This window comes from Dendropsophus ebraccatus, chromosome 3, assembly GCF_027789765.1.
Source record: "Dendropsophus ebraccatus isolate aDenEbr1 chromosome 3, aDenEbr1.pat, whole genome shotgun sequence".
Lineage (NCBI taxonomy): Eukaryota > Metazoa > Chordata > Amphibia > Anura > Hylidae > Dendropsophus > Dendropsophus ebraccatus.
The window spans coordinates 140,106,010-140,120,889 of record NC_091456.1 but is presented as its reverse complement, the minus strand read 5'-3'; the positions used below and the strand labels follow the sequence as shown (position 1 = coordinate 140,120,889).

At 43.3% G+C, this 14,880-nt stretch overlaps 1 protein-coding gene across 2 annotated transcripts in view; it reads right to left on the bottom strand.

The window, feature by feature from the left end:
• CERT1 (ceramide transporter 1) overlaps positions 1-14,880 on the bottom strand; it is a 57,639-nt gene that overhangs the window by 16,781 nt on the left and 25,978 nt on the right. The gene's annotated exons all lie outside the window — the stretch shown is intronic.

Below are 14,880 nucleotides of genomic sequence, written 5' to 3'. Positions count from 1 at the left end.
TTTGTTGTATACACAGTAGTATCATTAGTGGCGTTGAGCGTTCAGCAACGTTCTCCAAACCTGAACACAAGGCATTTGACTCCCGAAGGCTGGAGAACTTGGATGCTGCCCAAGGGCGACAGACTGTATCCATGTTTTCCAGGACTACCCCAGGGCTGCATCAAACTTATATACCGCCGGGAATCCAATGCAAAGCAATTGGTTTTCGGAGAATGTTGCCGAACCCAAATGGTTTGGCAAGTTTGCTCAACACTAACCATGAGCAGTGGCAGATACGTGAGTGTATGTAAACCACATGGCAGGTGGGTAGATTTACCACAAATAAAATTAATACCAAGTAGACGGTCAATAAGACTATTTGAGGTTAAACTGTAGCAATATAAACTATTCAATGTCAATGGAAGGCCATGGGCAGACAAAGTAACCATTATAAGACGACACAATGGTAACTAGAGATATCAATAGTAATAAATGATGCCGGGAAGGACAGAGCCGCCATCTGCAGGTCGCTTACTCAGCACATCATATTCATGGGACATGTGGCTGATGTCACTTCTATTATAGGAAGCTGAAGTAAGTACTGCAGAGGTAGCCACTCCACATCATCATCATACTAGTCGCCTCATGTCTGCGTCACTACACACCATAAGCTTTGGATGAGATAGGACAGCAAACGTATTACTATATAGTAGTATATATAGTGACCAATAAAAAGGTCAGACAGTAGCAATGGGGTGTTCACACATATACATTATATTTTAGGATTTGTACATGCATACACTAAAATGAGACGTTACAATTGCAGATCTCTGCAGAAATAAAATTAGATTTGCAGCGGATTCCTCCTATAATAGCAGCATGACATTTCTCCATGGTCATTCTATAACTGCAGGTCATGCACCATCTATAACAATATCAGCTCGGTAGCCAAGATTGGTCACATTTTCTGTGATTTGTTTCAGTGCATAATAAAAGGCAATGACATTGCTAGCATTGCTAGGAGACTAGAAACTGACAAGAAGCCGCCTTGAACTAAAACCACACAGTCCAATCAGTAAATCTATTGATAGAGAAAACTGGAAAGTTCTTTGTATTACAACTCTCAATGTCAAAATCACCAACTACCATAAAGTAACAAAGAACTGCACATGTAAGCTGTCACCAGCTGGCTGGTGAGCTGACTGTTCCCATCAGAAAAGCACTCTAAGAAACAAGAGGATCGATAGAAACTACCAACATGCAGAGCAATGCCAGACCAAAGTGCTTGGGGCGTTAACCCCATTAGTGCCAAGACGCCCATCCAAGGGGTAGGAGAGACAACTAGAAGGCACAACTAATGGTTTGGGATGGAGCTTGAACGTTGCCAGCAGTTACCTGGCCACTGCCTAATGTCAATGACACAGGCAGTGTGCAGAAAGTCTGGTAACCGGTCTATACCCTGCTGCCCTGCGTCACCTTCTCCAGCACTTTCGGCATCTGTGCAGGTTCCATGGTATTGCTTGCTTTTCCCAATAGCGATTCCAAGCTGATGAGGAAGATGAGAGAATGCACTTAGGCCCCACCCAACCTCTTCTGATGCTTGCCAAGGAAGGAGGTCCAGGCTCACTAGCATGCAGGCTAAGGACACCAGGGAAACACGCAGGGTCTGCTCTTTCAGTGAGATGAAAGGGTCAATAACGCTAATGACTGAAAAGGCTCATGGGAAGATGCTCTCCAGCATCAGAGCACGCCACTACACTCCAGATCAATAATTTATTTATGGAAGTGAATGATGCCAAGCTCTATACACCACTGCAGTATACGTTAGCTCTATGTAAGCACATCTAACATGGGATTGTTACCAATTAGAACCAGGTACTGAAGCACTTTTTTATCTTTATATTTTTGTTATTTTATACACATTATATATGTAACATTTAGAGATATGCCTTACAGCACCCCATTGACAGGCTGACTGATCTCTATGGAAGAGTTTTCTAGTCATGCTGTGTGATCTGTGCAGAGGTCACTGGGTATTGCTGGTTGTCACTTATTATGTATGGTGTGGTCCTCTGTTATCTATGCACTAGTGTCACCTTTCACTGTGTTCTGCCTGTGATAAGGCAGAAAGGCTAAAGAGTTTTTATATTACAGGAAGGGTCGGCTTATAATTAGGCCCAGTGGTCAGGATAAAAATTTACATGTACTTGGTAATAAAACTTCATCAATAAAAATGGAGAAAAAAAATAAATGACTGGAAGCAGCAGCAACATAGCCTGCTGCACCCAATGGCTGTGTTGGAAACTGCAGGGCTGCCCAATCCCTGGTCCACAACCAGTTACATATAGCACCAGCAACACCAACACCACAAACCCCCAGGCTTATGGCTAAGCCTGCATGAAGCGGCACTAGCAATATGTAAATATGCCAAGACCAGGGTTTGTGCAGTCTTGCAGCTCCCAAGACTGCTGCTGGTAGAATAACACTGATCTCGGCTGTTAAACCCCCTTGATCTGTGGTGGTAAACCTATGTCATACGTGCCAGAATGGGCGCCAAGAGCTCCTGTGGGCACATGCACCATCAGTTACCTGACGTAATCGGGCGGCCCTGATGCATAAGCTGTCAGACTCTGATTGTCCCACCAGGGGATCAGGAGATCACCCCCCGGTGAGCCCCTCTGCTATTTACATGCCTCATATTACCAGACATACTCATTGTGTGTCTGTAAGTAACTCGTGCAACAGTGAGGTTGCCACCTCTGCAGGGGAGAGGGAGAAGACCACCCAGGGATGCAACTATTGCTTTTCTACAGCAGTCTGAGAAACATGATCACCAGAAAAGTCCCCATCCAAAAGGTCTTGGGCTTCCTACAGCTCCACGGCTTTCCTGGCTGTACGTAACCCCTCCTGTGCCGTCCTGGCTGTACGTAACCCCTCCTGTGCCGTCCTGGCTGTACGTAACCCCTCCTGTGCCGTCCTGGCTGTACGTAACCCCTCCTGTGCCGTCCTGGCTGTACGTAACCCCTCCTGTGCCGTCCTGGCTGTACGTAACCCCTCCTGTGCCGTCCTGGCTGTACGTAACCCCTCCTGTGCCGTCCTGGCTGTACGTAACCCCTCCTGTGCCGTCCTGGCTGTACGTAACCCCTCCTGTGCCGTCCTGGCTGTACGTAACCCCTCCTGTGCCGTCCTGGCTGTACGTAACCCCTCCTGTGCTGCCCTGGCTGTATGTAAGCCCTCCCCTGATGTCCAAAGATATCTGTGCATCTGACTCATCAGAAGTCCTAATATTGGTCTGGGCTGGACAGAGAAAAAACAGGAAGGTAAACAACTTCAAATCAGAAATCACCTGAGAGTCACTAGATGTAACTGCACTGTATTTCATACTATGGTAACTGTATGAGGGTAATGTTGGTCTGTCTATAGTGGTTTTATTCAGTATTATATTATTCAATTATCAGGCAGAGGTAACGTGTGGTCATGGTGAGGTGGTATTATATTGCCATTGTATATTGCTGTTATTGGCCTTGGTATTTTAGGTTTTATGCAGTGACAGAATAGTGACAATAGTAGCCACCAGCTGGAAGTAATGTGTGATCATGGCGTAGCAGTATTGTTTGGCCTATAATGTTGTTTTTGTTAAAAGGTGTTATCCAGCATTAGAAAAAACACAGCCACTTTCTTCCAGAGAGCACCACTCTTGTCTCCAGTTTGGGTAGAGTTTTGCAATGCAGTTCTATTGAAGTGAATGTACCTTAATTGCAAACCCCACCTGAACTTGAGACAAGAGCATTGTTGTCTCTGGAAGAAAGTGGCCATGTTTTTCTAATGCTGGATAAACCCTTTAAGTAACAGTACAATGTTAATATGCATGTTTATATTTGTTCCTTGCATAGTGGTATTATTTAGTAACTGGATGTATATCGTTTTCTGCACATAAATCTTTACTTATGAGTGGATCAGAAGCTGGGCATAAATTTAAATTTTTGCCTCAGGGAACAAAAAAAAGCTGCAATTGTCCCAGTATGTGCCTTAGAATTGCACACAGACCTGAAAAATGTCAATGTAGGCTGCAGGACCGAGGTTTATACTGATAGAAGATTGTGATCTCTGCCTTGATGCAGGTGCAATGATGTTATTGATCAGTGCCTGCACCGCGGGGGAAGGAGGTCTTCCGGCTGCTCTTTGTTAGAGTGTTTGTTTTCCACCACATACCTAAGCAAGTGGTGATGATGCCTAGCGCCCTAGGGGTGTGCAGTGCCACTGTGGTGCATAGAGCATTGCTGTGTATTGCGGAGAAGCCTGCAATCTTGTCATAATGATGGGAGTCCCTGCTCTGTAGAGTATTAAGGTTAATTTACAGTCTTTGAACTTTGTGATAAAATTTGTGGGTTTTGGGTTGCTGTTTGAGCATTTGGTTTCTGAAAGGTTTGCCATCACTGCCCTAGATGCTGAGATCTATAGCCGCAGCAGTTGGTGGCTCCCTGCCATCTGATCGCCCCACTTTCCACAAGCATGACATGCATTGTGTAACACTGCTTATGTAGCTGTTGGCTCATGTATCACTGCCATCTACGCATTTCTTAACCACCGATTCTACACTGGCATCCACTAAAGGATTGATGGGTTATTTATAGCATTGTGTCAACAGCCATTGATAGAATATGGCCCCTTAGTGCAAGTATTCTCTGAAAGAAAAAAAGATTACAAAAAAAATAAAAAAAGTATAGACAGACATGTAATGGAAGAGACTAAGAACAACTATAATAGACTACGGCTGGACAAAATCATCTAAATATTACTTTAACATTTGTTAGTGGACTGAACGGCTTCTATAAAACTGGAGTGTGACTAGGCTACATAGGCAGAAAAAAAAAACGGAAATTTTGGCAGCACATCTATGACTCTGTTCACACTGCAGGTTGCACGCTGCTTGTGGCTTAAGTACAGACAAAAAACAAAAAGGTGCAACAGCAACTCACAGGTGTAAGGGCTTACCGTATATACTCCTCCCAGTGTACATATGGCAAACACCCACTCTGTAGAGAGATATATATATTTTCACACTAGCAGTGGACCATATCTCGAGGACGCCTTAACGTTGGCGACATGGTACACTGTTTGATCAAATAGTTTGCTAAGATCCTCACTTTTCTAAAAAAAAAAATAAATAAATAAAAATATATATACATTATATATATATATATATATATATATATATATATATATATATATATATTTTATATAATATATATATATTTTTTTTTTTAGAAAAGTGAGGATCTTAGCAAACTATTTGATCAAACAGAGTACCATGTCGCCAACGTTAAGGCGTCCTCGAGATATGGTCCATTGCTAGTGTGAAAATGCTAGAGTAGAGACCATGTCTCGAGGACGCCTTAACGTTGGCTACATGGTACACTCTGTTTGATCAAATAGTTTGCTAAGATCCTCACTTTTCTAAAAAAAAAATAATAATTTTTTTATATTTTAATTTTTAATATCTACAGAGTGGGTGTTTGCCGTGTGTACGCTGGGAGGAGTATATACGGTAAGCCCTTACACCTGTGAGTTGCTGTTGCATCTTTTGTTTTTTGTCTAGGCTACATAGATATCAATAAGTACCAGCCAATGGGCCAGCAGCTGGAGAAGTCTTCTCTCCCTACCACAGTTGGGTTTCAGCTTTTAAGGAAAAAAAAAATAAATTTTTTTTTTATATTATATATATATATATATATATATGGGTAGCTTCACATGTACCGGATTCACAGCGAAATCCGCTGCAAATCCTGGTACTGTGATTTTCAATGGGGTTACATACTCGCAGCGCAATTATCATTCTGCTGCGAGTATGTAACGCCAGCCCCTTTAACCCCCACAGCATAAGTTACTTGGTCCGCTCTCCGGCTGCATCTGAGGCTCCAGTCTTCCGTAGGTCCCACTCAGCCAATCAGTGACTGCGGCGGGGCCGTGCACTGATTGGCTGAGCGGGACCTACGGGAGCCTCATATGCACCCGGAGCGCTGATCAGGTAATGTATGCTGCGGGCAGCGGGAAGGGGGGGGGGGGTTTAAGGGGCTGGCGTTACATACTCGCAGCGGAATGAAAAATGCAATAGGGGCCCCTTTAACCGCCCACAGCATACGTTACCTGGTCCGCACTCCGGCTGCATGTGAGGCTCCCGTAGGCCCCGCTCAGCCAATCAGTGCATGTCCCCACTGCAGTCACCGATTGTCTAAGCGGGACCTACGGGAGCCAGGAGCCTCAGATGCAGCTGGAGCGCGGACCAGGCAACGTATGCTGCGGGCGGTGGGGTTAAAGGGGCCAGGTTACATACTCACACTTATACATACATACTCATACTTCGCAGCAATTTTTGCAGCATGAAATCCGCTGCAAAACCGGAACGTGTAAAACTACCCTAAAACTACAAAATCAGAACTTTAAAACTCAATTCAAAAATGAACCAGTGAGTGCATGAAACTTCTAGAATCTCATATGTGTCCCTGGGTGATAGAGAGGTATGAAGTGCACATAAACATTTTCAATCAAATTATAAAATTGAGCAGATCTCACAGCTAATAGGTGTATTATGTTATGGACAAGCTATCTCAGTATTTGTCTATCACAATCCAAAAACTAGATTCAAGTTTAAAGGCAACAGATACCTTTGCATATACATTACACCTGCAATTACTTTATAAGATATATACATGAAATTAGTCGCAAAAAGGGTGCAGAAAATCTGCAGCGTTTCCACTGTGAAGCAGTACCCCTACAAGGGGCAAGCTTCTCATGGCACTATCGAGAACTCAGGCACAGGAGGGAAACTGGTGCATGGCAGCACAGTATTTCCTCACTTGTTCTGATGATGGGTCAAGGTTGGAACCCTAAGAGCCCAACTGGGAGGGGGGGGGGGGGGGAATTTCTAATGAAATCCCAATATGCTTAAAATTTCCCTGACCTTTAAGAACAAGTGTTTTTAATTGGTGGGGGTCTGGATGCCGGGACCCCCACTGATTGTTAAAACCAGGGTCGTGAAGTGTGCACTAGCTTTTATCCTCTGGTACAAAGACTCCTTGTACTGTGAAATAAAGATCATTTTTCTATGTTCTGGAGCTACCATGTCTCTGCATGTCCTCACAGCTATCACACAGTTTGGAGTGTAAATTGTAGCCTTTTCTCCATAGAGACCACAAGGACGATCAGCTGTGCCAAATGTTCTTGTATATGGGAAGATCTGGAGAGAGACCAATAAGATGAATGAACATTGAGCTCAGCTATGGAGAGTATATGGCCACCTTTATAGGAGTGTTCATGGGCTGCAGACTGAGCTGTCAGGCAGCTGGTTGTTGGCATTGCGACTGAATAGAACCGACAGCTGGTATTGTATTGTAATACATGGAAACTGTAAAACACAAACAGTGCAATATTACGGTAGACCAAATGCACAAACGTTTTCAAAGAGTATGTATAATCCAATGCATACAAATGTGTCCACAGCCATTCCATGAGGCTGTACAGTACACAGCAGCTGGGCAAACATACTCCAGACGTCTGTGACTAGAAGCGAACATCGCTGTGTGTAACGTGAGGAGCGGCAGAAGCATGTGTCTGTGCCCGGCACGGTCAGCGACACGCCGCATGCTACTGAAAGCAATATGCTCCAGCATCTGTGCTGTTCTTGGCAGCCGACACATACAACACACCCAGGAATAACAGATGTGGAGCTGCCTTCTGGTCAGTCAGGGGAGCAGCCATACCGCACACTCTACTTTGTATACACCCATTACTTATTGACATTGCTAATGCTGCGTTTACATGATGCGATAATTCACTCAATCGATCCTTTAACCATTTTGAAGGCACGATTTAGTTTTTATTATGATCAGCGTTTAGAGGAAAAAAACATTAGAAAATTCATAAGAAAAATAGTTATTGCAATCGTTTTTACGATCGCTTAAGCCCATCTTTCACATAGGCTGAATCTTTGAAAGACTTTGAAAGATTTGATTATCGATCAAATGCGATCGTTATTGCGAAAATTTGTTCCGTGTTAACGCAGCATAAGCCATTTGTGAAGATTAGACTCTAGTAATAGCAGGTAAATGTGTAGTGATGTAATCTGCAAGTCCTATAGTCCATGTAAAGAAGTCCCCTAATCAAACAGTAAATGATCAAGGATCTTACAAGAACCAGAAGAATGTAGCTTGTGTCTGTACAGAGTCCGCTGTGATGCCCGGTGGAGAAGGCGGCATGGTTTTTATGGATCAGCAGATTAATAATGTAGGATTCCCAGGAACATAACACAAGCAGCAATTCACACAGTCCAGCACTAGATGGCGCCAGCAGTAAAGCCAACAGAAATACAGTGAAGGTTACTATCGGTCAAAGCCCAAAGGTAACACTTCACCGACAATGCAAATGTTAACCACTGAAAATAATATAATAATGAGTGGATAACAGAACAAACACACTTGACCCATAGCACAAGAGCTCTTGTTTCCATCATTCAGGCAGAAAAAAATGGAAGCACAACCCTGAAAGTCTTTAATACAAACAATGGAAACACTGAAGCTTGTTGTTGCCGCCACCGCCACCACCAGGTAGCTGTCGACTGTAACATATCCGTCATGTAATACACAGGATGCATTGATCCAGATATCAGTGTTTGGCTGGTAATGAAATGTTACTATGAGAAAACAAACAAATCCCTGGCATGTCTAGAGACAGTATAATACAGTCACTGCCAACAATGCTGCCAGCCACAAAGGATGCCATGGGAACTTGATGAATAATGCCACTAAGGCTAGTTCTTCCTTTACTATAGTGTTCAGGGCAAATGCCTTGTAAAAGGCTTGTGCTCCTATATAACACTGTAGAGAATGTTCGCTCCTGCCCCACCCTACTACAAGGCTGTAACAGGACCTAAAGATCCCATATTCTGCAGAACCTGCAGTATGGATGTGAAGACCACAGAATGTCACGCTGCGGACTTGTTATGGAGCTGTGGACACAACAGGACAGCCCTCACTTCTGGCACATAGAGGGGTGGTCCTGGGTGACAGACCCCATCTAAGACGCCCATAAGCACATATGGAAAGGGATTATTGCTGTGCAATGACACCAATATTAGACTTATCAATTTGTGGGATTTGAGGACAGAAAAGATTTCAGGCAGACAGCACATGACGCATGTTCTGCATAAGGCGGGTGAGTTCCTGCTGTGTTGTGATGTCACCACCACCATTAACTTCAATGGTATAGCTGATGGTTAGAACATATTAGTGCAGCAGCCTGAGCAAATGGCAGCGATTATATGTGGAGGTTCCCATGCAGTCACACTATGGAGTAGGACTAGAGGAAGCATGAAACTCAAGGGCTGTTGTTGCTGCTTTTCCTTCTTCCTCAACCCCTGAAACACAGCAACAAATAATTGCCTGAACTATGGCTGCTCTATATGTGCTGAAGACCGCTGCACACAGATAGATGTCTGGTAAGAGATCTGACTACAGGACACCATCTGCTAGACTCCCCATGACTTGCATCATCCCAGCGCACCTATGTACAAGCCACTTCTGTACTTTCTAGAAATCATTAGAAAGACAATGGGTACCTACTTTAGAACACATTCCCCTGCCCCTCTAAATCTGTCACTTCTCAGAACAGCTCCAAGAGGGGTTATCCAGAGTAAGAAAAAACATAGCAGCTTTGGCTGGACCTCACTGTGTGTGGTATTGCAGGTTCATTTTAATGGAGTGAACAGAGAGAAGACATCATACCACACGACTTTTTCAGCAGAAATCAGCCATGTTTGTATAGCCCTAGATAACCCACTAATGGACTTGAGTGCATCACAAGCCATGATGACTCTTCTCTATTGTGGGGGAAGGAAACCCAAAGCTTTCTCTTTGGTGGTGTGCAGATTCAATCAAACACCCAGACTTCTGCCCCTTTGTTTCAGTAATCAGTAGGGGGTTCAGCCCCCGGACCCCCACAGATCTAAATTTCCAACATTTCTCTTACATGATGAGCCTAAAATATGTTTTCTGGAACTTTAGCTACATTTTAAGCCATCGGTGACCTGTACAAGAGGTTGTGCACACTTGTGCATGTCACTAGTTCAGACTTAAAGGGGGATGTCTGGATTTAGAATATTGATTCCCTCCACTAACCAGTATGCAGTCAAACAATTTCTCTGCATTAAGTAAAAATAAGAGTTCCAAAATCCAGATGGGATGCGGGATCTAAATTAATAGCCAAGCAGCAACCTGCTGTTCATCTGTTTGGGGGAGCGATTGCACCAGCAGCCACACACAGTGAACGGTGCTAGAAGTGCTGTCCTGTTTACTGTATAGGGGTGGCTTTGAGTTACTTCTGCTCAGCTCTGCTTCAAGTGAAGCGGATCAGAGCTGCAGTAACCCAAAGCCGCCCCTACACAGTAGATATTGTAGGGCTCCTGGCACTATTCGCTGAGTGCTAAGTGTGGATCACCTATTCTGTGGATAGGCCATCAATGTCATAAACCCGCAAAACCCCTTCTAACTAGGCACTGGTCCTTATTAATGCAGGAAATGCCAGACATGAAGAAACTAGTGAAGATGGCTCCAAATGGCCTTGAGTACAGGTGTCAAAATTACAGCCCTCCAGCTTTGCCGAACTACAATTACCATCATGCCTGGACAGCCAAAGCTAAAGCTTTGTCTGTCCAGGCAAGATGGGAACTGTAGTTTTGCAAAAGCTGGAGGGTCGTGAATGTGACATCCCTGGCCTAGAGCCTCAGATCAAGGGGTTCCTGCAAAAGGCAAGGAGTGTACCTCTCAGGTCAGCCCTGTGTGTGGAATACTGAAAAGATGGAGTAATGAATTTCCTGTACCTTGTGCAATAAGCTGGTGGCTTGTGTGTCACATGTGTGCTATGTGCTAAGTGTCCTAATGACTCATTGGGGAAATGACATGCCAGCAGGTCTGCTCAGCAGCACAAGAGTATTATAGTATCTGTCTTGGAGAAGGAAGTCGGTGAGGATCAGACAGGCAGGAGGAAAGCTGATTAAGAACTACAGTCAGATTGAGGAATGACGCACAAGACGGAGACTGGTAATATATGGAGCACTGAAACTAACGCCTCGGGTTTCTCACACGAACAAGCGGCTCAGAAAATCCAAGGTTCTTAATGTTTGTGTCTGACCCAGATAATGTGCGAATCAGCCCCTCCACTCCCAGAGTTCACTGGGCAGAATATGGGAGACTGTTTTAATCCATCATTACAAAGGGCAGGGGTCTTAGTTTAAAATAAATAAATAAATATCGATCTTACAAAAGTAGAGTAGACATCTGGGTGGGGAGTACTGCAACGTGTTATGCGACAGCAAACTCCAACTAAAGTAGCTGTGCAACTGGTCTGCAGCCTGCTGTCATGTGATTTAGAAGCTGCAAGCAGGTTGCAATCGCATGCCACTTGGGATCAAACACCCACCAGGCTAGAGCTACATCATGTCGTGCAACCAGAGTTACTGTGCAGCCCTAGCTTTTTGCTTTTAACCCCAATATGTTGCAGGCATTGCTCATATAGACCCTATGACAGTGCAGAGAGCTGCCCCATGTGTTATTTTGTCAAAAACAGCAGCACATGGACCACGAGAACCCTCAGAGTCAGAGGCACATGTCTGCGGTGAGTCATGGGACGGTAAACCCTGTAACTGAACTTACAGCGCACAATGCATGTCCTTGCCGCATTAGGGCTTCTGAACACTATTCAGATGACTTACACTTTTTGTATTAGTCACTCACAGACTAACACACTAGAACAATGAACGGGGACCGTGCATTTGTATCTGACTAGCAGCTTGGGAATGTAGTTAACTCATCGGAATGGGAAATCCTACAGCTAACTCATGGAAAAAAAAAAGCAAGGACTTCCCCCTGGCATTATACTGTGGCTGGTTCATTCACATTACAAGGTGTGTGCAACAGCAGAACCACTGTCACTAACTATACTGATGGAGAGACTCTCATCCTATGTTACAGCTGAAATAGAACGGACGTGCTGTTACAGGGGTATTCTGCTCAAACATAACTTTTCATATGTTGCTGCTCATGGTGAGACTAACAATTCCTTCCATACTTAGCTATTCAGTCTCTTTCTCCCAGTTCTGAGCTGTTGCTTTCTGCTAAAGTCACAAAAAAACTCTGAGCTTTTCTCTCCATCTCCTCCTCCTCCTTTCCATATTGCTGATGTAAACAAGTCCCTATCTGCAACTTTGTAATGCTGGGAGGGATAATCACAGTGAGTTCATCAGCAACATGATCTCAGATTAATGGTACTTTTACACGGTGCGATAATCCACCCGATCGCACGATTTTGAATGAACGATGTTTTTGTTTATAACAATCAGCGTTTAGACGGAACGATACATCGTTACGGAAAATTCGCTATGCGATCGTTTAAGCCTATCTCACACATAGGTGAAATCGCTGAAAGAATGTTTACACGGAACGGTCTGCGAATTTTTTGCGAACGATCAACGATGATTTGAGAACATTTGATCGTTTGATCGTTCGATTATCGTTCGAATTTGACAGTTATTGTGCAAAAACGATTAATCGTCCCGTGTAAAAGTACCATAACCCTCCCAGCATTACAAAGAAGCTACAAAGTTACAATAAGAGCCTGCTTGTTTACATCAGCTATCTCAGAAGGGAGTAGGGAAGGACAGAGAAAGCAGATCACATACAAAAAAAACAAAAAAACCCAAAACATTTCTTATGGTGGCTTTACACGGAGCGATAATTCGCCCGATCGCACGATTAACGATTTTGAATGAACAATGTTTTTTTTATAACGATCAGCGTTTAGACAGAAAGATACATCGTACGGAAAAATCGTTATGCGATCGCTTAAGCCTATCTCACACATAGGTGAAATCGTTGAAAGAATGTTTACACAGAATGATCTACGATTTTTTTTGTGAACGATTGACGATTTGAGAACTTGTTGAAAGATCAAAATGAACGATTTTTCGCTCATCGATTGATCGTTTGCTGCGTTTACACGTACGATTATCGTTCGAATTCGATCGTTATCGTGCAAATTCGAACTATAAATTGTTCTGTGTAAAACCACCATTAGGCTACACTCAAACGTTCCATGTTTGAAACTCTGTGTACATGAGCGCAAAGATTTAACTATTTAGGAGTTTGCAGAATCTTTACGAATGAAAATTACAGGAGTTCTGAAGTCCATTCTGTAGCACACCATCCGTGTATATGGACCGTACGTGGAACATGTGAATAAGGCCTTAGGGCTCACTTTCACCGACTCAAAGACTAATATGGCACCCATTTAACATCCAGCTGGTCAGAACTTTATGGGGTGAGAGATAAGAGGAAATCCTTGATTTTCCTTTTTAAACAACGCCGATAATTCAGTGGGCAGAGTGGCTCGCAGATTGGAGGTATACAACACAGACATTTTCTTTCTCTCTCTCCTGCACATTGTACTAGCTAATCCCCCGCCACCACTTCCTGTATTTTGTACTAACCTAGTGTTACTAAAGACAGAGTTTCCATAACAATAGCTAATGGACAAAAAAAAAAAAAATACAGGCAAAGAGAAACCTAGTGGCCAAGACTTTAGCTCTGTTGTTCTGGAGTAATTTTTGGTTAAATAATTTCCAAATATGATAAGAATCAATTATGCTATTCAATGAGGGATACTGTTTGATATGACAAGTAAAAAGCATAAGCGATCTAAAGTAATTATACATAAATTATCCTCATGGTGCAGATTTTATTTCTATTGTAAGTGTTCTGCAGAGGACACTTACAGCATTACTGTTTCTGCTGTTACCATCGGGTTCACGCTGCTGAATCCCGCCACTAAACCTGTAAATAGGCAGCCTCAGCAGAAGTGGCTAGCCAGGATTAAATTTAGTGTCTGTAGCAGATTATACAGATTAGAGAGATTATCATAGTGTTAAATCGATTAGACTACATCTGTAAATTGAATCCTCACAACACAGGAAAAACAAGGGTATAAAACCATAAAAACACATTATTTAACGCAGACACAAACTGCCGCAGCAGCGTAATTTTAAGAGACATTGGGGGGAACTTATTAAGAGCAACATCTCAGACACCAGAATGCTCGTCTAGGATGTGCCAGATTTATACTGTACACTCCAAACTCTCGCAGGCAAGACCCCCTCTCCCTCCGTATAAGACCACTTTTTGGGGGTAATAGGGGTACTGTGGAACAGGAGCGCAAACGGTAACAAATGTTTGGCCTGTCCACCCTATAGGGTTTCCACACTGGGATGTCCCACTTTCACTTGCTGTTGATATTTAAAGGGGTTATTCAGGATTAAAAAAAAAAAAAAAAAAAAAGTATGTGTGGTATCACAACCCAGCTCCATTCACTTAAATGGAACAGAGTGCAATACCACACAAGGGGCCATTTTTATCATCTTGGATAACACCTTTAATTACCGCCTAGGAGCAATTTCCTAGATTAGGGAAACGGACAATAAATTGGACGTGGGCTCGGAAAGGCAATGCATTTCAAATTCACACAACACTTAAGTTTTTTCTTTATTTCCACTCGGAATAAGCGTTTAGTATTTACAAGCAGATCCAGGCATCTCCGATATCTAGTCATGCACATTAGAAAGGATTACAAGAGCTCAGCACACACAGGTGAAATTGTTCTGCTTCACAGGACAAAATGAGGGGGGGGGGATCCATTATTTGCTGCTTATTTCATCAATAACAGTTTACAATGTGTATTTATTACTAAGAGGCTTCATCTTACACTTAATATAGCACTATGGGACAGGCTACCAAAGGTCAATGCACATGCACTTTGTCCATCAAGATTCTGAGTTGGAAGCAATGGTCTCCTGTTAAC